A 25975-nucleotide genomic window follows, 5' to 3' on the forward strand; every position below is an offset into this window, starting at 1 on the left:
AAAAAAAAAAAAAAGGAACAAGATCTCTTTGGTTATATATATAGAACTAAGGGAGGCAAATATGTAAAAAGATAACTTTTTCTAATTCATGATACAGAAGAATTTCTGGGAGAGGTGGCTGTTGCTCAATGTTTTCCTAAGCTTGACAGACCAGCAGGGCTCTGGCAGGTTCTGTTGAAAAAACAGAGCATATTTTAAGGCATGTTCAGCATCCCGTTTGTGAGACAATGTTTCTTCAGACTGCAGTGTGGGTCATTCTTGGTAACCAAACTGTTTCACAGGAAAATAAAATAAACTTTTCATGTTTTAACCAGATTATGCTTTGATCTGGGGGACAAAAAGAGTATTTAATAGAAGAACATGACCCAGGACTGTTAGCGTGTTTGGATAAAGTTGAAATTGCTGGGAAAAAAACTTAACAAATACATAAATTCTGTGAAAGAGAAATATGCATCTGGGAGATGTGAGATAACCTTCATATGATATTCATAAAGGTATTGGCAGCATTCCATCCCCAGCCACCGAGAAATATCTTGAAATGATCAGCCTCATTTTAGTTCTGGACAAGCCATCCAGGAGACCTCTCCTGCACTGGTGTCCACCAGAAGTGCATTGTGAGTCTTAATAACAGTCTGTTAACAGGGGGAGGTAGCTGAAGTGCTATAGCAGTAAGTGGAAATTTAAGCTGTCCAGGGACACCTCTGAGGCGGGCGTTGGTCCTTTCTCAACAGCAGAATCGACATCAGAGACTTGGGTCTTATGTGTTGTTGGCATTAACAAAACCAAGATGTCCATATGTGCAGACAAGGATGATATTTGTCTTATGCTCCTAGTTTAAGGACCAAATTATTGTCCTTTTCATGGGAACTTTCTGTTGGGAAAGCTGGCTACAGCCAGCTTCTATAGCTGAGCGAAAAAAGCAAGTATTTCCCTAAGAATACATGGATAGTTTTTTCAACTATAGATAATAATCGAAATGAGACTGTGGAATGATTAATATGAGCATTCATAGGTATTGTTGTCAGGATGTAGATGTCTGCTTGCTGTTGTTCTGCCCAGTATCCCATTTATGGCAAAGTGCTGCTAAACTGTTTGATATTCCAGAGCCTATTCTGATGTATGTTTTCCTGTTTTAGTCACAGGCTGACAATATTTATTAGTTCCAGCACACTCCCATAGACATTCAAAGAAAGCATTTGGAAGCCAAGTCAGAACTAAACAATGAATGTGTAAATGATGACTGTCATTGTCCAAGCTACTATAGACAGAACATAATTAAGCCTCCATTTAGGATTGTGGAGACAGGGAAATTCCCATTCTCTGTTACCACTTTAATGGGGAGTATGTAAAGAAAGATCTCAGTACCAGTTAATATTTTGTTAAGAGGCCACAGGATGATTATTTATATTGCAAGTAAAATGGCTAAAAAAGGCATGGCAGATCATTTAGGACTGCTAAAACAAAAAGAAAGATCAGAGATGTTGAATGGTATTAATTCAACATGTTCATTGGTTTCTGCCAAATGTAGGGGTAAATAGAAGGAAAATCTGGGAAAAGGGAAAACTACAGCTTTCTTTAACTTCAGCTCCATGAGCTTGTTCTGGTTACCATCTCTTCCTCCACCGAATTTGAGGCTGTTGTAAATCCTCAGACAGTGCAAGTGTGATGTTCAAGGTACCTTGAGCATCACTGAGTGATTCCAAAGTAATTAGAAATTACAAGGAGTGTATGATGAGGTTCTGTTTTGCACATGAGATGTACAGCACTTCCAGCGAGTGCCAGCTTGCATTATAGTCCACTTACTAAAGCAAATACTATTTTTGTGCTTCCAGGATGCACAATTGTACTTATCGGAGGAGAGACCAGGAGAAGAAGAAAAATAATAGAAAGACAAGCACCACTGGAAGACACCTGAGCATAGACCCTGGAGGAAGGGAAGGTAAGAACAGTTCTAGAGCCCACCTAATGTTATGTCTGATTGCCAAAGTCAAGTGGGGACTGGCTTTTTATTTTGTGTTTGTAGAATACCAACAAGATGGCCAGTCCATGATAAGTACCTGTATTATAATGTAGCTAAGTAGTACAACAGTTAAAGTAGTACACAGTAATGTCAGAGTTGCGTGTGGAAATGATGTTCTCTATCACTCTTCATCTGTAGATAGTATTTACCTACATAGGTAAGTAAGTATCACTAACCCTATCTTATAGAAGGGGATGTGATGGACTAAAGATAATCTAAACATTTAGCGGCAGAATATAAGGTATTCTGACACGTGTAGTATGAGCTAAATTAGTAGCTTATCTTACTAAAGCTATTAACCAGTTATGGTACACAGAACCCCTAATACTGAAGTGAAGAGACTCAGTTTTCCAATTTGGGTTTAAATGTATATTGTTTTACTGTAGTTTTCATATGTAGGTTTTACTACAGGTTCATTGATTTCACAAAAACAAAAATAAGGTTACTAACGGTCACAAATTAGGCTCAAGGTTTGAAGAGAGAATCCTGTCTACCAACCTGTATATCCCAGTTTCTGTGATGCATTTTTTAACAAATGTAGTAGTGCAGTTGGTGAGCAAGGCTGGCAGTCAAAAGGTTCTTTAGGCTGTTTCATGTGACTAAATGCAAGAGGCTGATGGCCACTGCTTCCTTCATATGATCTAACGTATTTTCTATGTCTAAAATACATTATCTTCTCTCCAGTCTGAAACATATTTATGTGTGTTCAATTTCACTATTCATTGTTCTGATACATAGACTACAAAATTTAGCTAATGCTTTACAAAATATATGTCATTCACAACTTAATAAACAACAGCTACTTTCTGTACTAGAAAAAAACTTTCTGTGAAGTTCAGGGTCATGATAAATTCAATTTTATTCTGTAACCTAATAGCTACTTGGTATGAAAGGTTATTTCACCTGTAAACATCTGTTTTTAATCTACCTTTGCACTACATTTTAAAAGATACCATCATTTTTTGACTTAGTGTATCTATTAGAGTTGTTTAGATTTTATCAGAATTGCTAATAATGTACTACTTTCCTTTTTCCTACTGAAAACAAATGATAATGTAGAGAAAGGACATAAAACACTTCATGAAACAACTCTTTTTTGGTGTTATTGCCTTATTTTTGCAGCTTTAGTTTATTTGTAAAATAATTAATTACTATTAATGTGCTGAAGTTCAGTGTGTGCTTGTTCATTTTCCTTCACACTCTTTTACTCGCTGAACTGAAGGCTACAATAAAGCCAAAAGCTCAGTTTTAGTAAGAGTTGGTTGATATTCTATACCCAAATCATACACTTTATTGGGTATCTCTTCTCCTAAATAGCTAGTAAAGTGCTGCATTTGAAGTTTGGTATTTTTACTGGGCACATTATATGGTACAAAACTGTGTGTGCTGCTTTCCACTGATAAGGTCCTGTGATTGCAACTGCTATTACAAGGAATGTTCAGATGCTTATTATTTTGCAAAGATTTGTGTCACTCTTAAGGCAGTATATTCCTAGAAATAATGATGCCATAGTTGATGGGTTTTTACTAATCTGGAGTCAACAGCTCCATTTGTGCGTGTGAGGTAGACTATACGTATGAATTGCTAGTGACAGTTAAAGAGCGTGATCCTTCTGATCTGTGAGTTTCTAAATATGATTTGGGAAGACCAGCTATCAATGTCACTTAACTAGTAAGGGAGCCATTTTGGAGAATTCATTTTAGTCCCAGAACACCAGCTCCTCCATATATTAAGTTTAATGTACAAAATCTACTACTGTTCATCATCTCTAGTCAACCACCAGGAAAAGAATTTTACACTCTGTATCCTTCATGCTGAAAGGTTTGGTTATGGTTACCACGGATGTGAGTTTCCAGGCAGATATTAGCCAAGGTTTCTGTGGTGACTCTGCTGTCAGATGCTAACTTGCCTTAGGTTACCATGACATACATCTTCCATAGTGGCTTGTTTTTCTTCAGAAATTATCTGTGCAGAAAACTTATACGCTAATAAAAATACTTCTATAACAGAAGTTTCTTTATTTTTCTAAGTTGTGAAATATTTCTACAATATTTCACCTCTGTGTGGACTACTATGAGTTTTTAATCACAAAAGTCCTTAGCTCTTCTCTCAAAATTTAAAGATCTCTGTTACTGTTGAATCATCAGTAGTTTAGCTCTTTGTGAAGATCATGGGCCTTTGCACAGGCTCTGGCATTTGTTAGACCAGTGGATAGTGGAAGACTGCACATACAGCTTTGCCAGCTTCTTGTGTTTTTCAGTGACACAGATAACTTTTACAGTGGATTTTGCATACTGAAGGGAAATGATTTTGTGAGGCTTAAACCAAACATCAGTTTTGCAACATTTTACTTATTATATGCACTTTTCTCAGTGGGATCCACAGGCCTGAGTTAAGCACAAGGAGCAGGAAGAAACTTCTTACACAGTTTATCTAATCAATTTAACTCACTACCCTTTCCCTAGTGAAGCAAAGGCAATTGATTTTTCATTCATGAGCTATGTACTCAAGGTCTTAGGAGAAGGTTAGTATAGTCATAAATTTGCAAACAAACAAACCTTCTCCCCCCTCCGCCTTTACTTATTTGTTACATCTTGCATTGGTAGGATACAGTCCTCTCCCAGCTGAGTCCAAGTGAGTTCTTCTATTCCACTAAAGAGCAAAGGCAGGTAGATTAGTTTAAACCCCTGCAGATAAGGCTTATGGACAAAAAATGAGCTGAATAGGACTTCATTCAATTCTCAATTTCTGTATTTTACAATGTGGTTTATTAATGACTACAGTTTACATTGATGGATTAACGTGGCTCTCTATTACATTAAAATACAGGAGAATCTGTTTAAACATGAGAATTTTTTTACCATGAGGGGTGATCCAGCACTGGAACAGGCTGCCCAGAGAAGCTGTGGAGTCTCCATCCTTGGAGATACTCAAAACCCGAATGGATATGACCCTGAGCAGCCTGCTCTAGCTGACACTGCTCTGAGCAGGGGTGTTGGACTGGACGATCTCCAGAGACGCTTTCCAACTTCTGAGATTGTGTGCAATGTTTTCAGCTTCCAGAAGAGGGATAGCATCATGATTGCATCAGCCAAATTTTTCTCTAATGTGAATCAGATCCATTGGGTAAGGCTAGAGGTTAGACAGGTTCTCATGATCTTTTGTGCAATTTTAGTCATGGGGGAGCACAATCTTTCAGGTTTAAGTAGTTCTAATGAATGCCTGGGGTAGGGGGAATGGCAGGTGTTTCCAAGGCAAATGGGCAGTCATACTTTTAGTGACTGCTCAAATGCTTGATTCAGTACCTGTAAACAAAGCCACAAATGGGAAAACTCCTCCATTTTCTTTATGAATAATGTTTGTCAGTATCTCTGAAAAGATTTTGTGTGTTCAGTGACATTTATAATTGAAGTTAGAAACTCGAAGAAGAAATGAGATAGCTAAAGGAGAGGTGGTGAGAAATTAACAGCTTTAAACACTCTGCTTTAAACTAGGTCTTCCAGTTACAGATGAGTAAGGAACGTTTTATGAAGACAGCAGGGATAACAAAAGTAGCAGCAAGCTGGTCACTAGAAAAAAATACATATAGAAATGTGTATGACCAAAGATCAAGCAACAAGCAGAGTAAGACTGAAAGATCAATGTGGCCTGGGGCTACTGAACTCCCTGTTTTCAAACACAAAGCAAATCCATGCCCGTTTTCTACATGAGATTCTCTTATACAGAGCAAAAAGTGACCTTTAAACTACCTTGACAGATAGCAGCTGACTAGAAAATTACAGTCATTAACAGGATATCTAGAGAGCAGACTATTGTAAAAAATGATACTAAAAGGCAGATGTTAACAATTTGCAACCCCAGAAGACAGCTAGAATAAAACATACATTTTTAGTGTTCTAAAAAGTTGTTATTGAGAGTCAACATAAAACACAAAATCAAAAAGTGCATATACAATTTCCCTAAAATCATACATTAAGTGGACGAAGTATAGAAAATATACAGACAATCCAAACAAGAATAGTTAGAAAAAAGTGATGACTTTCATCTCCTAAAAATAAAGGCTGTAAGTGAAATCTGTAAATCTGTTTAATCTTGTCCAGTGCAATTAAAGTGTTTTTTTTTTAAAAAAAAAAAGAATAGCTGATTAACTTCTGCTAGTTGAAAAACATTTTAGGATTGCATATTTAATTTTCTCATTTTAAAACTAGTGCAAGGAAAAATATCTAGAAATAATATGTTCAGAATTTCACAGATATCTGAGGCTAAACTGCAGGATTTGTACTGTGCATTAATCAAGGGGGCTGTATCAGAATATGTTTATCTGTGTCAATTTAGTTTATTACCAGGAAAAGAAAAGTTGAAGCAGCCAGAATTTGTTTTTAGTTCTAATTGATGTGACTTGATTGAGCACTTGGCAAAAAACAATATTGAAGCATGTGATAGCATGATCTTGTTGATTGTTGCAAGCTCATATCAAAATTATCAAGTGACAAAGAGCTAAATTTCAAATGGAACTGAAAGTTTCTGGTGGCCAATGAATTTGACTGTGAATCTGATCTCTCAGCAAGAGGGTCAGCAAGGACCATAGCATGGGACAACAACCTGTATCTTCCTTTGCATGCCACTATACCTGTACCCTTCCTACCAAAAAGAAAATGAAAAGTTTGAATTGAGAGAAGCACTAAGAAAAAAGAGGAAGTAAGAGCAACATAAGGGAATATTGTTACAGCAAGAAAAACATAGTGAAGCTAAGAATTTAAATTCATAGGTATGCTGCAAGAAAAAATCCATAACTGTAGTATGTCCATAAATGTAGTATGTGTGTGGAATAGTATTTCCAGAAAAGTAATGAAAGTTCTAAATATTTAAACTCAACTTAGACAACAGTACTTCCCTGAAAAGGAATATCTGTATATGCAGAGAATGAAAGATAATGAGCTAATTTGTCCTTAAATATGACCCTATTACAGTAATCTTTTGTTTCACAGATTATAGAAAACATATTAAAAGTCCTAACTAGTATTCAGATGTGGAACTTTATAAACACAATTTAAGTTTAGGACAAAAGTTATGATTCTTGATATGAAAGACTTTTTGTTAAAACCATAAAATTTGTTTTCCTAAAAAGTTTATTTTTATATAAATCAAAGCCATATTTTTTTTTCTTTCACATTTGAGGCATCCCACTGTCTGCAAATATCCTTGAGTAGAGGCCTCCCCTCTTCTCCAGATGTTTCAGGAATGTAGTCATTCCCCCCCCCCCCTTTTTTTTCTCACTAATTGCTGTATCTTTTAAGGTGGATGGTTAGAAGTTAAGTGCTTGGGAGAATGTGACTGTGAGGCCATGTTAAATTAAGACCAGCCAGGGTACAAGCTGAGACCATAACTCATGTGTATGTTTCTGATCACTGACCCTGAACTTGCCATATAGTCCTTCCCATAAATTATGACAGCCTGAAGACAATTACAATGAAATACTGTTTTGGGGAGGGACAGGCTTCCCCTCCCGTCCTGGAAGCTCCGTGAGTTTCCTTTGGATCTTCTCGTGCTTCAAATACAAAGCTCGAAGTGTTTCAGTTTTGTGCCTCTATCTCATCTGTCTCCTCATTCCTCTTAAGAGTTTCCTGAAACTTCCTGTCCTCTGTGTTACTAGATCGAGCAAGCTGTAATTTACTGCTCACTGTACTACTTTGTCTCTGTCTTTTATAAAAGCAAGTGTTGACTAAATAGATACTTGTCAAGATTTCATTTACTTGCCTGATGCAATTGGTAGTACCTTTAGCTGTACCTCTTAAAGACTTTTTCTCTAAAAGATCAAATGATGCTTTTGCTGGGGATCAATGGAAGATTCTCCCTGGTCACTCTGACACATATAAGACGCATTTGTAAGGATATGTTGACGTAAAGCTAAGTATACTGTATTCCTACCAGTGTCTGGAAACTACTGGGTTATTATAGCTAGTATCAAGATAGAAAACCTAAATGTGGTAATTTCTTTTTAAGGACTAAAGAGAAAACTTACTGAAGGGAATAAAAGAGAAAACCTGTTGGTTTCACACTAATTTACACTCTTACTTCTGATCACTGCATGGATTGAGTGTTGGCATGAGCTTCTTGGGCTGAAACAATTTGCTGTCAATTCCTGTTTTCACTGCTACTATTCAACCTTTTTTAATGAAGATGAAGTTTTACCACTTTTATTTCAGACAAATCTTTGCTTTTCAATCACAAGCTGGCTTACAGCCCTACATGAGAGAAAAGGGGAAACTGCTGTACCCTCTTATTCTCCAAGAGCTGCTAGCAGGGAGTAACTGGTACAGCCTCCTCCAACCTTTGTTTAAAGGCAAGAAAAAAGTCAAAATCTTGAAAGTTTTTGTGAACAACAAATCAGGCAAGAGGATGTGAATGGATTGGAGAACCAGTTCTTTGTTTTGTTTCAAGTGGTGGAATGTAATTTGAAATATTTCTTTTCTATTTTTAATGTTTCTTTAAACATTTTTAGCATTCATTATAAACAGTTTTGAATGACAACTCATTCTGAGTCCCAAATAAGCTTCAGACTTAAATTTGCAAGGATAGTTTACAATCTTTTTTTTTTTTTACCTAAAATATTTTAAATTTTAAATTAGAGGCTTTTTGAAACTGATCCATACTGGTAGCAGGTTCTACTTAACAAGTTTTTCTGAACACATTTACTTTCCTATAACTAAAGTTTTTATCAGTTCTGTGTGGATTTGATTTTTCCATTGAATAGAACTATTAATTTTATTTCAAAATAAACAGTAGACTTAACAGAATACAACATAATATAAGGAATAAAAATAGTTTGACTATGTAGAATCTGAGTGTAACCTAAGAACAAGATACCTTCCTCAAAAATAGCAAAGTCCTCTTTTTGTCCCTCCTATACCATAAGAACCTTTACAGAGCACTTGATCTGCTTGAAAGCAGTGGTTCTACAGATAACAGCTTGTGTATGTGTCAGCAGTTCTCAGCCTACAGGTTTGTCACTTGGCTTTTTGTGTTTGAAAATGTAAATGATAATCTGTAACTAAACAGGAAAGCATGATAGAAATATGCTGTTGGGAAATGTGCAGGTAGGGGGTTTCAGTTGGTTTTGGTTACCTGTGAAATCTTTGCAATTTCTTTTCATCTTTTCTTGAGCCTGATTTAAGAGTGATTGAAGGTCAGTACAAAAACGTCCAGATGAATGCAAGACTTGCATTTGAAAGCCAAAGAGACCTGTACTCCTAAATCAGCTACAAGTGTCTGGGAATCCCACCCACGTCTATAAACACTCCTTTAGCTTCACGAGGAATTACATGCGACCCGAGTTTCTAAGACGAATTTCATGGTGTAAGTTAATTCTACAGTTGTGTTTTGTCTGTAGTTGGGATTGACAGACTCATAGAATGACATCAAGAGAGTTGTGAATGTATTTTTCTTGTATAGATTTATGCAGTTTCTCTTCCCATAGGCACAGTTCCCCTCATTCATTATTAATCAGCTCTTAATTCAAAAGCTTTGTGGCCATTTAAATGATAAAACATACAACATAATTAATTTGTTATTGCCTTGTCACGTTATTTGGCAGTTTCTCTAAGAGGGTGTCTAGGTTTGGATTTGACCAGTTATGGAGGTAAAGAGACTTTAATCTGAACATAAATTTACAATACCACTGTTTAGGGTTTTTGTGGGTTTTTTTGTTTGTTTCAGGAGTACTGTTTTGTATAACTCGTGTAAAAGCAGGAAAAAAAGTTTCTCTTACTCTTGTGTTCTCTTCTAACAACCTTTCTTCAATAGCTACACTAACTTCACAAGACCAGTAACTGCTGAAGTAGGCATACACAGAATTTAGAGCAAATCAAAAAGTCTGAGGATACTCAATGTTGTGGAGAAACTGTGCAGACAACTAGGAATAGAGCATCTAAAAAATCCTTCCATTTGATTCCTATGTATAGAAAAGTCAAACCTCATATCTTCTTTTGGAAGATATTGAACCCATTGATGTTTATGATGGAAACCAGGCAGGTATGCCACTTGGTTACCTTCTGGAAACGTACAGTGGGCAAATTACCCAAGCCAATGGGCTGTTCCTGAATGCTTTGATCCTGGAGGGCTGTACAGTTTTCCCGTTCAGAACACCCAGACTTCCTGCTTGTACCTGGGTTTAATTATATTTCAGTCTGATAATTGATATTAATTCAGGTTTGTAGACAGCCTGACAAAGAATGGTATAGCTTGCAATAATGGTGCATTTGATTATCTGTATTTGCTATATACTGTATACATTATCTGTGTTTACTATATACTACATACTGTATTTATACTGAAATAATATTAGCTGAACAATCTTACTTAAAATATATAAGGCAGAAAAAAGACTGCTTTGAATGAAGGGAAACAACAAATCTGTTCATTAAAGCTGAGTCAACCATAAATCCATACTATACTAAAACAGTTGTCCATCTATCAGCTCACTGTCTCCTCCTCTTTTTGACACCAAGTAACTGGTGTATCAGTTCACTTATTGTTCATGGCACAACAGAATTGGGGGAGTCTGCTTTCACCTCTCCCCTAGGTCATTTTATCCTCATGTGGTGCTCTGAATGTTGTGTTTGTACAATTTGGTATTGGCATTGTTCTACTTTTATGCAAATTCTCAAATTTTTGAGCACTTTCTAAGAATTTCCCAGTGCTTTCTAGGAATTTTTATATTTAGACCCTTTCTAGGAATTTTTAAGCATTTCCTTAGACTTCCTAATGCTTCCCAGGAATTTTTTGCAGTTTTCCAGGAATTCCTTAGTCAGGGACCTTTCAAGGAAATCTTGAATAATTTTCAGGAATTTCACTCTATTTGCCAGGAATTTCTTGATCTTGAGCCTTTCCAGGAATTACAAAGTGCTTTCTAGGAATTCCTCACTCCAGAACCTTGCTAGAAACTGTGTCCTACTTTTTAGGAAGTTCCAGCTATTTTCTAGTAAATTTTCTGTCCAGAGCCTTTCTAGGAATTTCCTTGTGCTTTCTAGAAGTTCTTCATTCTAAAACCTTTCTATGAATTTTTGAATATTTTTTAGGAATATATGTGCTTGGACATTTCACCAATCTTAGGCTCTTTATAGGATATTCAACATACTGTCTAGGAATTTCAGTGTACTTTCTGGGAATTTCTTTACAGAACCTTTCTAGGAATTTCCCAGTACTTTATAGGAATGTCTCAGGGCTTTCCAGGAATTCCCCAGTGCTCCTTAAGAATTCTTCTCTCTAGAATCATTCCAGGAATTCCTTAGTGCTTTCTAGGGATCTTCCTGTGCTTTCTAGGAATTTCCCCAGCATGTTCCTTTCCAGGAATTCTTCTGTTTAGAAACTTTCTAGGGATTTCCCAGTGCTTTTTAAGAAATCCTCAATCTAGAACCTTTCTAGGATTTAGAAATGCAAAGGCATAAGGAACTGAAAAATGGCCTGCACAGTTATATTTACAGAAGGATGTGAGGTTAGGTGGAAAGAACTAGGAAAAAAAAAACGACTGTGAATTACAGTAGCTATGTAGGTTGCAGAACTTTCACCTGCACCAGCTATAAAATGTACCTGCCAAATACATACTTCTTGGAGCCAAGTTTCAGTATTAGTCTGATTAAATTAACACCTTAGCACAACAGGCTCATGTGATGGCAGGCTTTGTAACAGTGCAAGCTGATTTATGGTTGACTCAGTTTTAATGATCAGACTTAGGATAACTGCTCCTGAACATATTTTATGTCTGCCATGGCAGAGAGACCTACAGCCATTTAGTTCTTTTGCTGGCTATAAGTTAATTAAATAGGTTGTAAATAAATAAAATAACATTAGTTTTTTCCTTCCTATTTTTTAGCTTGTACATAGCCTGTAATTACCATATCCTGGTCCTGTCAAATGTATTTTAGGACCTATTTAGGAAGAAGTGATTTCACCATTTTTCATCATCCTTTGTTTTGTGCCCACAGAGAGTTTCCGGATTTATAGACAGAGGCATAAACTTTGTCAGGTAATAGCCTCCCTGCCAAAGCCAAAATACCATGCTTTTCAAAACTTAAGGGAAACAATTCCTTGCTGTAAAGACTAATTTGCATTTCTAGAGCCTGGTTTCCTTGAAGACTCTGCAAGTGCTTTATAAAGGTTGAATTTAAGGACCCAAAGTCCTGAGGATCTCTGGGATGTCAGCCCACACTTCTTCCTTCAGAGTAGCCCCCTTTTTTATGCTACCATAAACACAAGGAACCATACCCTTGGGTGGGATCCCTGCCAGTTCCCATCAGGGTTCTCGTAGCAGAGATGCAACACTTCTCAGGACCAAGTCTGTTCAATGTCACATGTCTTGTGAAGATGGTTAGAAAGGTCCTTGGGCTTCTAGGCACAAATGCCTGGGCACTAATAAAGTGCCGGTGAATCTCAGAAGGTGGCATAGCAGAGTAGGCACACTGAGGAAGAAATGTCCTACCTCTTAGTTTCCTTTCTCTATGCAGTTGAAAGATAGAAGGCAGATTTCCCCAGTTCTTTCAGCAAAACTAGATATTTCAGTAAAGCAGTACAGGTTAGAGAAGAAGAAATATGAATTCCTCCTGAAAAAAAAAAAAAAAAAAAGCCTCTCAGTAAAGTGTGGGATATGCCATGAAGTAAGCCTTGGAACTGTTAATTTAGCTGTGTGCATGCAGATTAGTGAAACAATCTGAGAGGTGATTTTACCTATCTTATGCAGCCTCTTGGATCAGCTCATTCCCAGTCCAGTCGCTTAGCAATGAGTGCCTGGCAGAAAGGATTACCTAACAGCACAAACACCCCTGGGATTTTGTTACTGTTGTTACGTGTAGCATATTGGTTTGTATTGGACCCATTTGAACAGGTGACAGCAACAGTCAAGATCTTTTAAGTGTTAGCAGTTTTATCCCAGTCAACTGAGAAATGATAATCATCATGTATTCCTCTAAAATATATTTTTCCAAAATCAAATAAATAATGGTATTACTTGAAAATGAAAAGGCTTTAAAATAGCACTTCTTTAAAATACAATGGTTCAGACTCGTCTGAGATTTCATAGGTTCTGTAATAACGCAGCTGTTTTCCTGAGGGGGTTCTCACAAATTCATAAAAAAGCCTATTTGTTATGAGCATTCTGAAACCCCAAGGAAAGCAGCTGTGTTTTTGACAAACTGGGCCACATTTTCAACACCTCTAGCTACAGAGACATTTATAGAGGAATTCTATGCATTATATATCTGTGAGCAACATTTTTTTTTTTTTTTACCAGTAACAACATACAGTGCTCTTAGCAGAAGTTTACAAGGCAAAGCAGCCAAACTGAACATTGAATTGAACCACAATATGAAATTAAAAACCTGACCTCCAGCAGAAGATTTGCCCTAAACTTAAAACATGCCACCCAGAGTGAACCTAATGACTACTAAGGAAAAATCACTGAATAATATAGACATATTATATGTGAACTTTTTTCCATTATAGGTAATATTTCTTATCTTCCATTTTTGTTTGCCTTTAATGCATTTGAAGCTTTAAAATGTAAAGAATGAGTGAAATTAGTAGTGCCTCATGGAGAATGTGCTAATAAGACCAAAGTATTATTGAAATGTTAGTAAAATGTAAGGTTTGCACAAAACAGAAACTTTCATGCTTCCCGGTTAACCATTTCCCAAAGGGATTATTTTTTATTTTTATCTGTCAATGCAAAACTGATGATAGACACAAACAGCATCCTTGTTTTCTCTTTTGTACAAGTGAAATAGTTGTTTTAGTCTTTTTTGTGCCATATCATTTTTTTCTACATCTAGTCAACCATATTCAGTTCTTTTTTGCAACTTTTCATTTCTGTCCCTAGGTATAACATAGTTTACAGACTTGTTCTTGACAAACTAAAACCATCTTTCTTGAATATTTTGCATGGTAGAATTTCTCATCTCAACCATTTCTTTATCACTTTTAAAATTTTGTTTAATTTTCCTATCTTGAAATCCTGATTCCTGTTCACACAACCTGGAGTGAGTGTCTTCCATTCATGGACTTTCCTCAGTCTAGTGTTTCACTCCATATTACGATGGTAGCGTGAAAGTTATTCATACAAACACATTGCCATCTTCTGCTGAAGTGTCTTCCCCTCTAGATGTTGGTATGTTTTCCAAATGAGCAGTGGCTAATCTATTTCTTCTTTTAATGTCTTCCTTTTAACCCCTCATTCTTAGATGCTAGCCCCTGAGACATACTGCTGCTTTCTTTGATCTTTAGCGCTTTCTTTTATTGTATTGAGCTTTTTGAGTTACATCTGCTTTGTGCTTCACCTTCCATGTGCCAGTCCATTGCAGTGCTTCATCTGTCAACTATCTGAACGAGCTGCTGCTTTTTAGCTTTCCAGGACAGCACATATTTGGCGGCTCTTTTGATCCCAATCTATAGATTGTTATCTATGGGCTGTTCAGTTTCATTTCCAAGTTCATTCTTCTTTCCCTGGAGATGTCTTAGTTTTCCATGTGACTTAATGGTACTCTTCCCTGATACCGCTCTACTAGAACAGATACCTAGTTCTTTGACTTTCATTTGCTCTTAGCCTCAGTCTTCTTGGCGGTAGCACAAACCTAGGCTCCTTTCTCACACTCCTGACTTCTCTCACGACTAAAATAAAGTGAAACATAATTTGATTTTTCTCGTTAGGTGATAAATAAGGCCACTTCCTTTGCATTTTCTGAAAGGCATTATCACTAGGTCATTCTCCAAGTAGAAATTTGGCTGATTTTAGCTATTTTCATATAAAAGGCATTATGGATCAGCTATCAAAAAGAGCATCTTCTAAGATATTAACAAAATCTGAAATAAGCACACAAGAACAAAGAACATCGTTCCTTTTTTTTTTTTTCTTTTATTAAAGATGCACAGAAATCATTGGCTATCTACCAGCTGTGAGAGAAGAGCAGACAGTTGAAGTATTAAGGATCATGTCCTGAGCTAGTATAAACTGGTGCATCTCTGCTCAAGTCAATAAATTTCGAGTAAGATAAAACATCCTAAAATCAGACCTAATAAATACAGTCCTTTTGAATCAGTTTTACTAAAGAGCTATTAAAATGAAGTTTTCACTTAATCAGCCTCCATTGGTTTAACAGGAATTAAATTAAGATAATGAGAAGAGAATACATTTCTTAAATTTTCATCTGTAAATACAGACAAATCCTCTTTAAATACCAAAACCCTGTGTAAACAAAAGCATGGAAATTAAGGGAATGTCCTAGTTACAGGCTTAGAGGATAAATTTCAGCAATTTGTATCTACTCATATTTCATCAATCCCTTTAAAAGGAGGAGAGTAGGAATATTAACTTTTGGATTTGACACAGTAGATTAGAAAAGCCGTAAGAATGGCTTCATGCAAAGCACAGTGCAGAGACTCCCATTAACTTCGGTAGGATTTGGATCAGACTTGAAGTGTGTTAAAGACTTACAGAAGAAAATGTTTGCAAGTAAAAATCAATGCAGCTTTGTTAGGTATGATGAATGCATTTGCAGTTTCCTCATTCTAGTCCTGCCTGTAGATAGTCTTTAAAATGATTTCACTTAATGATTTACAATATGAATTTTACAATCTCTCAGCTACAATTAATGATGATTTGTTACTTTAATATTTATTTAGGCCAGGACACTCTCCACTGGGTAGAAATTTAGTAACAAGTGGTAAGATTGTAAATAATTAAAAGATTGAAAAAAGCAAGTAAGAATTCTTTTGTTTTGGAGGTTATCTGTCCCCCCCCCCCCTTTTTTCCCTCTTTTCTTTTTATAAGAAATGGGCAGGAAACACAGTTTGGAAGGAGAAATAAAATTGACTTTGCGAATGGAGCCCACTCACATTTTCATTCTTATCTATAGGAGTAAATTTTTTCACTGTAGGAAAGAAATGTGGCTCTTGATAGTGACTCCCACTGTGGGGGGAGTATAGAGAAGAGAAAAGATAGGTATATCCAGGGTATGCTTTGGAAATGTCAGTACCTTCCCCTCACTTCTGTAAATAAATCACCACAGAGAAGTCCAAAAAAAAAAAAAAGTTTTTGAAGAAAGTCCTTAAAAAAAAAAATCTGTGATTGCAAAGCCGACCATGTTTTTCAGCAAACTTTAATATGCATACAGTTCTCTTCCATCCACCCCATTCAAAATATATCATTGTCACACAGGAAAGCCTACTCTTGAGCAAGCGCTGTAGGCCCAGAATACTTTACACCAAAAAGCAACCAATAAAACCCCTCTAAACCGTGTAGATAAGCTTAATACTTCTGTAGACTGGCATATTTACATTGTCCTAGGAGCTCTTCCATAGACTCTCTCAATAATTTAAAATACCTTTTCATTAAAAACGATTGTGTTTTTAATGGGAAACACTTGAGCAACGTTTTAATGGGTTGTGAAAAGTGAGTGCAATCTTTATTCACCTGTCAGACAGCTGCATTCCATTTACCCGTGCGTGTAATATAGTACTGTGATGCTTACATAGATATATAGATACGCATTTCATCGTATCAGTCCAGCAGATTTTACAATACTGAAAATTGATGCAAGAAAATCAGAAGATGACCTTTAGTGGCTTTCTCTTATGAATGAAATATCAGACCACTGAATAGTTGTAGCGCGGTTGGGAATAGCATTTGCATCATTTGCTGAATAGTGACTCTATACTATGACTTGACTGAGGTAGTAGAAGAAAAGACAGGAGGTGATCTTGAAATATGTATCGTATCTGTACAGGAAGGCAGAACTAAGATTCCTAACTATCAGTGGCTCATTTTGCATCCTTAACAAGGATCTTTTAACCTATTAAGTGTCAGGCGTTTTAGGGCATGATTGACATATTATGCCCTATTTGCTATCATATTATGATGCCTGGCATTATAGGTATTTCTTAATTACATTAGGTCTGTAAAAAGTGTGATCTTTTGAGGCAAATGTGTGCTGAAGCACTATGAATTCTGACCCCTGCAACTTCTTACTGGCTAGGAAATTAATGAGAAAAGGCTTGTGAGATTGTTTGGGGATTTATTCTGGGATTAATTGGGTGGAAATCAGACTTTTGCAAGCTGTACCTGCACTTGCACACTGAGGAACAAGAGAGCACAGTGACGTGTTGCTGAGCTGAGTGCTGTCGCTGTGCCAGGGCTGCAGTGCTGCCCTGCGCGGAGGAGACCGTGGCGCGATCCAGCTGCGGAGCTGCGTGTCTCCACCTGCAAACGGGGAGCCAGGCCCAGTTTCTGTTACACCATGGTGGTTTTAATGACCCAACCTAGGACATAAAGAAGAGCGTAACTGTTGGTTTCCTAATAGTTTTGGCTACGAAGTCAGGTATTAGGTCACACTGCAGTGACTGCCCATACATATGCTGGCCCTGTGACGTTGCAATAAGTACTTCAACTCACAGTAGCTCATGGCTTTCCCCAAATTTAACACTCCAGAGACAAAGAGGTACACAGGGCAGACAGGGATTAGGTAGGAAATTTCATATCCTCAGTAAGTCGAACATTAATGCTGCTTTGCCACCAGCCCTGGAAGACTCTAGTGGCTGTCCTGCAGGGTCTCTGCTGCGTTGGTGGGCTCATGGGATAGGTTTACTGAGGCTGCTGAATTGCCCAGGGCAGTGAGACCTTCCTCAAGGTCTCATATCTCCTCCTGTTCTCCAAGGTGGACCTGCACCAAGGTGGAATCCCCAGTGAGTTTGACTGTGATACATATGCATACATATAAAAATATGTATGTATAGTAAGATACTCTTCCTGCGAGGGATCTGTGGCTGCAGCATGAGTGAGGAGGGAACTTTCCTTTTATTTACTTGGCCAAAGCTTTCTAAATAGTCTTGATGCTGAAAGACGTGGAACATATATACAGTTCTGTGCATCTTCAGAATAGTCCCCTCTCTCGGGGTTACTGCCTGTTAATAAGATATGCTTGAAAAGTGAGAAACTTGCAGTACCTAAACCCATGACAAAGGTGGAAGTGACTACCAAAATGAAAATAATACTAAAAAGGGTTAGATGTGGTCCGGCAGTAGGAATGAGCATGGACAGGACATCCCCTGATACATTCAGTTTCTAGCAACAGATGGTACTTGTATTTGATTCTACAAATTATTTTTAAGAAAAGCTTTTCAAATTGTATATGTTGTCTTGAGCTATTTATTTCCCAGTCCAAAGACACTGTTTTACAACACAACTGAAAATTGTAGTGCTTTTGTGATATAATGGCTTACGTAGTATGATAGTTACATATATTTAAGTACATATATGGAGATTGTGTATTAATATGTTCATGCATATTTTTATGAAGGATGACTGGGGAATAGCCAATTTGATTCCAGTAGTATTTTTGTAAAAGAGTAAAATTACTTTAAAATGACTTTAATTTTTTGTGTTCCTCTTTTAAAGCTGTAACACTGATATTTCAAGGGCAATGTAAATAACTAAAAACAAATTCCAGTGGTCAGATATCGGATTACACTCATACTTTTTGCAGTAATTAAACACACGAACTTATCATGTTCTGTTTATGAAATAAATTTTTAATTTACATTATATACCATCTGTTTCATCTCAATCAATATATACCATTTTAAAACATTTATTTCTAGTTTGTTTGAAACAATGCCTTTCATTATTTAGTAGACCATTCCTTGTATGCAAAAGAATTAGACAGCAAGCCAATTTATATTTCAAGCTTACAGTACTATACAAAATGGGGTAGTACCTTTCATTTCAGACCTCAGAGGGTAAAAACTTTTCTTGATTTATATATTGATTAGTTAAATGGATTTTGATAAAATCAATTCTGCTATTTTTCTTGAAGAAACTGACAATGTTAAGTTAAAAAATTATAGTCAACAAAGTTATGCTATGCCAGCTATGAATTAAATAACGAGCTGTTTGCATTTAAATATTCGTTTTAATTAAACAATTGTTTCCTTCTTCAAATAAATCAGTTACCCAGTTCAGCAGTGTTATTAAGACAACTTTATAAATATTCATGCGTGCAGAATTGTATATTGTATTTTAACATCAGAAAATCATTTAATTTGTATTCTGCAGTGTTGCCAGAGACCTTACCACTAAAGCTGTGACTCTGATGCTCTTAGTTTCAGTAGTATCATGCAAAGCTTTGGCCGGTTCTAAAGATATGCCCATGCTTACAAAAACATACCAAAGCGTTATGGGAGCACGGTATGGCTTAGAGACTGAGTGATATCTCATTCTGTTTTAAAAGTGGAAAAAACGGGCTCTTCACTTTTCTGTCCTCTTTTAGAAAAGTTTTAGGGCATCCACTGTCGTGGTGTCCGGAGAAGGCGTGTGGCAAGTAGCCAGTGATGTGGGATGGACTGGTGACTTTGAGCTGGTTCGTAGCGAGCAGTGACCGCACTGGGAAGTCGACGTACTTTTGACAAGGTGCAAGGTTACCTGCTAGAGTGAGTGTGACGATTCAGATGCTTTTTCTGTCACCTCAAGGGCGAGTGAGCTTTAAATGCCGCTAGGTTGTACTGCGTCGTTTAGTAGCGTTCACAGCGACTGCTTTCGGCCCGGCATACTTCTCTAGTACCGAACACGTTGCTCTTTTCTTCCTCAAGACACTGGAGAGAATTACTTTAAAATGGGCTTTAGATACTCTAACTTACAGTATTTTCTGTGTCCTTTGTAATATTATATCCCTGCAATGAATGTGTAGGAGTTGTCCAGGACCTAATTTTTACAATTCTAGATTAACAGTAAACATAGGCTTTTTAAGGAAAAAAAATTCCCAGGAAATGATACTTAAGCTGTTTAGGTCAGTATTAGCTATCATATTTGTTCCTTTCAGCCAAATATTAAGATATCTATTGGTTAAATTATTTCCTCCTTTTCATAAAGTGTATCTTTATATGCTCACTTAAAAAAAGATGGGTTTTTTGGTTTCTTTTGTTTGTTTGTTTTTTCTTTTTAAAAAAAGATGAGGGGGAAGACGGGGGGTGACACAACTGTTCTCTAGTGGAACAGTTTTTCACAGGACCTTCAAAGAGCTGAAAAGATTTTGTAAAGCTGGCTACTAGGAAAAGTAGTTAAAAAGAAAACTAGAGAGATTTCTGCAGTTACCAGGAAGTCTGGAAGTTTCGTAATGAATTTTAACATAATTCACTATCTGACCAGTTACTGCATCACACTTTTCACTGATGAATCTGATAACTAAAAATAGATTTTCTAGAAAATTGCATTACATTTAAAGATTTAGAAAAAAGATTATAAAGAGCATGGGCTTCAGAACAGTTACTGATAGTTAAAAGGTGTATTGCTACCAATACTTGTCATATTCACTGTAGAAGGAGAAAGAGAAAAATGGAGAGAATTCCGTTTTTGTTAAAAATTCTATTACCAAAGTCCAAATCTGGAAAATACTAAACAACAACAACAACAGCAAAAAAAATCTGAGAAGGATTTGAGTAATCTCTTGTTATTCAAACTTGGATATTTTGTTACAGTGTTCCATGTGGTATTTCTATAATAATTAGGACTATTTCATTAGGTTTTCTTGCCTGATAAAAGCAACAACTATATTAATAATAATTTTGTGTATCTGTATGTATGTGTACATATGTATGTATGTAATATGTTCCTGCATTAATTCTGGAAAGTGCTGAAACATGACTTTCGTGAACAACGGGTATGGTTTAGGGCTCTAATGCCAGTTCTACAAGGACTTGGCCTGCATAATTTACACTCTGAAAAATGCCATTTCTTTGCAGGGTGGGGTCTAAATAGCATTATATTAGGGAGCAAGAAAAGAGTCTTAAGGAAAAGTCGGGACAATTGACAATAGACATAGACCTACAAGAATTTTTTTGGTACCTACAGTAGATTTCTTTTTAAAATATAAGAACTCCCTTACAATAATCATCTGTAAAATGTGACTCCAGTTTCCTTTCTTAAAAAAAAATAGTATTTGCCACTCTTAACCTGGCATTGATGACTTCACTACACATCCCACTTTCTCATAATTGAAGCCTTCTCTTCAGCACTCAGATTTGAGACTGTCATTATTTTTCTGTGGTGAAAGACATCAAAATATCAATATTGAGCTCACTTGGGGAATGTGGAAAAGTAAGCAGATTTTGAGGTTCCTCGTGTACAACATTAAAAATAATTTCTATATCACCTTTGCTTCTATAATTAAGCTATATTTTTTAAGAGAAGAAATAGATATGGATTTAATTGGGAATACATAGATTTAAGCAAGGAGTGTAAAATGCAATCCTGTTACCATTCTAAAATGTGAATGGATAGAAAATGACAGATAATTGGATCAATTTTAACTTACTATGTGAGCATCAAGATTCTTGATCAGAGTATAGATCTAGCAAATAAAATATATATATATTTAATAAACATTACATTTGCAACTGTGCAGGCATCTGTTCTCTGGAGTTTCTAACCTACAGATCAGCAGGAAGTGACTACTGTAGAATCCTTCCTTTGGAATTTATTTTACGTTTGGAAAATATGCAGGTCTCTTGTCCTCAAGCATTCCAGGTCTATCCTTTTACTCCATTTGTTACCTTGAAATTTTGTCTGGCAGAAGAATAACATATTTTAAGGGAATCTAATGAGCTCATCCCATCTTTTTGTTGCTTACATATGTACCTCAGATTCCTTTGGGGAGTGGCAAGGGTCACTGGAAAACTGCTGGCACTTTCTGTCACTCCATTGACTCTTCCCAAATGAGACAAATGCATGCATAATGGACATTCAGGTCCACTCTAAAATCTGGAGCAAATAGTGCTTTTGTTATTTTCCAGGTGATCTCCCTAAGAAGACCGTAATCTATATGATAGATAGTGACGTCTGACATCCAGGCTACCAAACTGCTTTATAAAACAGAGAACTTGATGTGGCTGACTGGTGGTGCTTCAGAGCATGTAGAATATTGGATGGATATCCAAGAACTTATAAAATTCATTTTGTGTGTGGCAGACAGCTCTTTGCCATAGTGTAACGCCAAAACTCCCTAGCGGCAATGTGGGGATAGACATACATACATTTCATTACTCCTTTCATTAAGGATTTTTTTTACAGTCTGTCATGAATGCTAGTTCCAGGAAGGCTATTGGGTTGTATGGTACCCAAGGAGATAGAGAAACCCACGTGGCCCTTGCCATTCAAGGGTAGAACATTAATGAGGTTCTAATTAGTCATAAATGATTTTCAAAGACAGACACGTTGAGTGCAAGAGGCAGAGATGTGGTTACAGTGATTTGGATTCTTGAATTAATTGTTGAGAGAAAAAGCCATTAGACAGTCCAGGGAAACACAGTTCATGTATTTCCTCATGTGTTTACAAAACACAGGGCATCTTAAAAAATGAATTTTGTTTGGGCCTTACCCGAAGCCTAGTTAAGACATTAGATACCTCTTGTAAATGAAAGTGATCAGATCCCTTCATCAGAATCTAGATGAAAGCTGACTTTCTTGTATTTTTTGGAGCAGGAAGAAGGGAGGATAGTTAATGAAGAGTAGGAGGAAAAAACAAGGTTAAAAGGCAAAGTAATAGAACATGAAAGATCTACCCTTCTAAATGTTCTTGGAACTAGATACAATTGTATTCTATATTAATTTTTCAATAGAAATATACTTTATAACTTAAAAACACCTGCATGCCTTTGGAATACATTCTAGTAATTTAAACTTTTTGATGAATCCTGGAATGCATTACTCAACTGGATGTTAAAATCCACACTTCAAAATAGTGACTTTTCTATTTTTCTTCTGGAGATAGGCTACCTTATTGGAAGAAATGAGTGGAATTTGGGGATAATGCAGAAAGTGATATTGTATATTTGAATCCCTTACTTACAGACCTCTGCATATAAATCCTATTTCTTAGCTTCCTCTAAAAAGACAAAGGCAAATTGTCATTGAAGTTTGATCCAATCGGGATATCAGAACTGTTGGGTTGGTATTCAATTTGCAGAATATTCATCCTAATCCTAACTTCTGGTTAAAGTATTTCTTTTAATGCTTTTAGTCACAAGCACAAAAACAAATGTTTTAAGTAAAAACAATGCTCTTTGTCATATCAGCTTTGTTTTTTGTTCAGCTGTATGTTTTCTGGATGTCTGTTGGGTTAATCCATTGCATATGCCCTGCACGTTGGCCTCAGTGCTGCAGCCTAGCCTATCAGGGCAGGCTGCTGGGCTCCAGATAGGATACTCCAACTTCCCTAGAGGCCTGCATGAGCTCAAAGGAGGAACCATGCAGCTCTGATTGCCTGGGTGTGGTGTGAGGACATCTCACAAATATACTTTGAAGTGAAGATTAACTCTTTCTTCTAAGTCGCGTGCTAACTGGACGCAGAACACCTTCAGCTGTGTGTTGCCTGTGACTGCGGTGTGCTGCCTGCTTAGCTCAGCACTGCCCACGGCTTTGATTGCTTATGTGAAATACCTCTAGCCTTTTCTGTTTGAATGGATAATACATAACACGTGTTGAAGTTGAAAGCATGAAGTTGAAAACTGAAGCTGCAGAACAAGATTGTCTATGGCAGCATCGCAGGCCGTAGTTCTCCTTCACTGGTCCTTCTGTAAATCGTTTCCTAAACTTGTGCATGAGTCACTGATGCAAGATCACAAATAAAGTGGAAATATAGTGGTTACTCTGCATCTTGGAAGACAATTTAAAACAACTAGTATCATCTCTTGATGGTTTTGAGAGGCACTCCTGAGCTGCATCAAATATGGGCCAGATAGAAATAGGCATTGTGTTGGGGGGGAAGGAAAGCATCTGCAAGCTGGGAAGAAATGCTGGAAAAGTTTTGTAGCAGGAACAAGTCTAGTAAGGCTAGATCACTCCTCTTCTCCCTATCAGGCTTCTGTGGTTTGTCTTGCTGCCTTTCTCACTGCTGCCCTTGCCCCCCTGCTTCGAGAAGAGAGCTACCAACTCCCGTGCTCCATTTCATAGCATACGGGCTGCTTTTATCTCACAATCTGAGAAACACTCCTGTCTCCTCTGAGACTTTCTTGAGCTCTTTATGTATAGGACAGAGAAATACAAGCATTTAAAGGAATATTTTACTAAGTTCTGCTACCTCAGCGGTTTTTGCCACTTGCTGTTGTTAGCATTATATCTTCCAGTAGCTTGACCTTTAAGCATAAGTGCCTGCCTGCATGAGCTGATAAAAGGAAAAATTTGTATTTACATGACCTTGCATCTTTATTTTCAGAGGTATGTTTATACATAAAAACACACAGGCAGACACATGCACGTGTGTGTGCAAATGCACACACACACACACACACACACACACACACACACACAAAGATTTACACCTAACTCTCAAGGAGACTAATATCCATGTTAGAATCTATTAGAGCAATTAAGAACAAAAGGATAGGTACACTTTCTGATGAAGTGTTTCCCTCCATTTTTTCTGGCAAAGGTAGCCTCTCTGTCTTATATAAGCGGCTTTTTCCCTTGCTCTAGTAACTTCATTAAATGGCTGCATTCTTTGTGCTACTACCAAAATATCTTCAGCTAGATGTGAATTTCTTACTTCGCTGTTTTCTGCTTTACTTCTGCCCAGCTCTCTCTCAGGTTACTGATCCTTTCAACTGCCTAAACAGTTTCATGGTTATGCAGGGGGCTGCAAATGCAGATATATCAAAGAAATTCAGCAATTTTCCTATGAACTTCTTACACCATTCACCCTCTTCATCATTGCTGTTTCTGGAGACAAATATTTTGACAGCAGTTTGTTTATCAACGGTATCAACAAAGAAACAAATAGAATTTAAAGAAACAGTTGTACGGAATACTGATGTATCTGTTCCATAAATAATTTCTCTTATTCCTTAAAGTAAATATCCAGCTAAAACCCCAAGAGCCTCACAAGGACAGAATCTTTCTTTGAACTCTTCTGCAAATAAATATGCTAATAAAGGGATTGAGGCTTTACTGTTCAGAGGGTTTGTTTTACGATACAAAAGGGGAAATCCTATAAACGTCCAACAAGGATGATTTGCGTTCCCACTTGTGTGCAAGTAGTGTCCTGATCCTAGCAGGCAAGCCCGGGGTTCCTGCAGTGAGAGCCAGGTGGGATAGAACACCACTCTCAGGAAGAAAGATACATGAATTAAAGGGATTTGCATGCCTCACACCCTGGTTTCACATCTCTGCACCTCATTCATGGTTTGCAAGCATCATAATCAACTGATACAGAATTAATTCTTTGCCTACTCATATCTGATTAAGGTAAGGAATTGATTTGTAAATTCCAAAGTAACTTGAGTTAAATTAGGCCTAAGACAGCCAAAACTACTGCTGTTTATGCTATAGAATTTGTATGCAGCTATATTTTATAAATGCCGCACATTGTTATTATTTTCCTCTTTGTGATTACTAGATCTGACTAAAAACTAAAAAAAAAACCCTAAGCCCACCCCAATACATGTTGGTACATCTGTTTTATGTTGTAAAACAATAAATTTCAAAGGAGCTGTTTATAAATATATCGTACCCTCAGCGTATTTGTATTGTAATACTTTGTACTTAGAATGTGGTAGTGTTTTTCCTTGGCAATATTAGTAATGGTCTCAAAAAAAAACATATCTAAGCAAGCTTAAATTTGTATTAGCTTTAGTGGAATTGTATCAGTTTAAACCAGATAAAAAGCTGTATTGGGGATTTCAGCTGAGTAGCAGCTTGGGTGCTAAAATGCCTTGGACTCTGTCAGTTACAAATAATCATATCATGATCCAGACTGAATATTGCTCATGTATCCAACATACATTGCTGTTACGGCTTACCAAAAGTTGAGCGTAGCAGACAGGATTCACGTTTACATCAGTAAGATTTTAATGATGCTACCAAAGACAAGGACAATGGCAAAAGTATATAATGGGATATATCTGGGAGTGTTTGGGGGGTTGTAT

The 25975-nt window shown here is 36.9% G+C and overlaps 1 long non-coding RNA gene across 8 annotated transcripts in view; it reads left to right on the forward strand.

Moving 5' to 3' along the window:
- Positions 1–25975, forward strand: part of LOC146599386 (uncharacterized) — a 333890-nt gene that overhangs the window by 187352 nt on the left and 120563 nt on the right. For all 8 annotated transcript variants that reach the window (XR_014895010.1, XR_014895011.1, XR_014895006.1 and 5 more), the window contains one exon: positions 1833–1939. This is a non-coding gene — a long non-coding RNA (uncharacterized LOC146599386). The remainder of the gene's footprint in view (positions 1–1832; positions 1940–25975) is intronic.

This window comes from Rhea americana, unplaced genomic scaffold (genome assembly GCF_003343005.1).
Source record: "Rhea americana isolate MKP2758 unplaced genomic scaffold, rheAme1 scaffold_14, whole genome shotgun sequence".
NCBI classification, from domain to species: Eukaryota; Metazoa; Chordata; class Aves; order Rheiformes; family Rheidae; genus Rhea; species Rhea americana.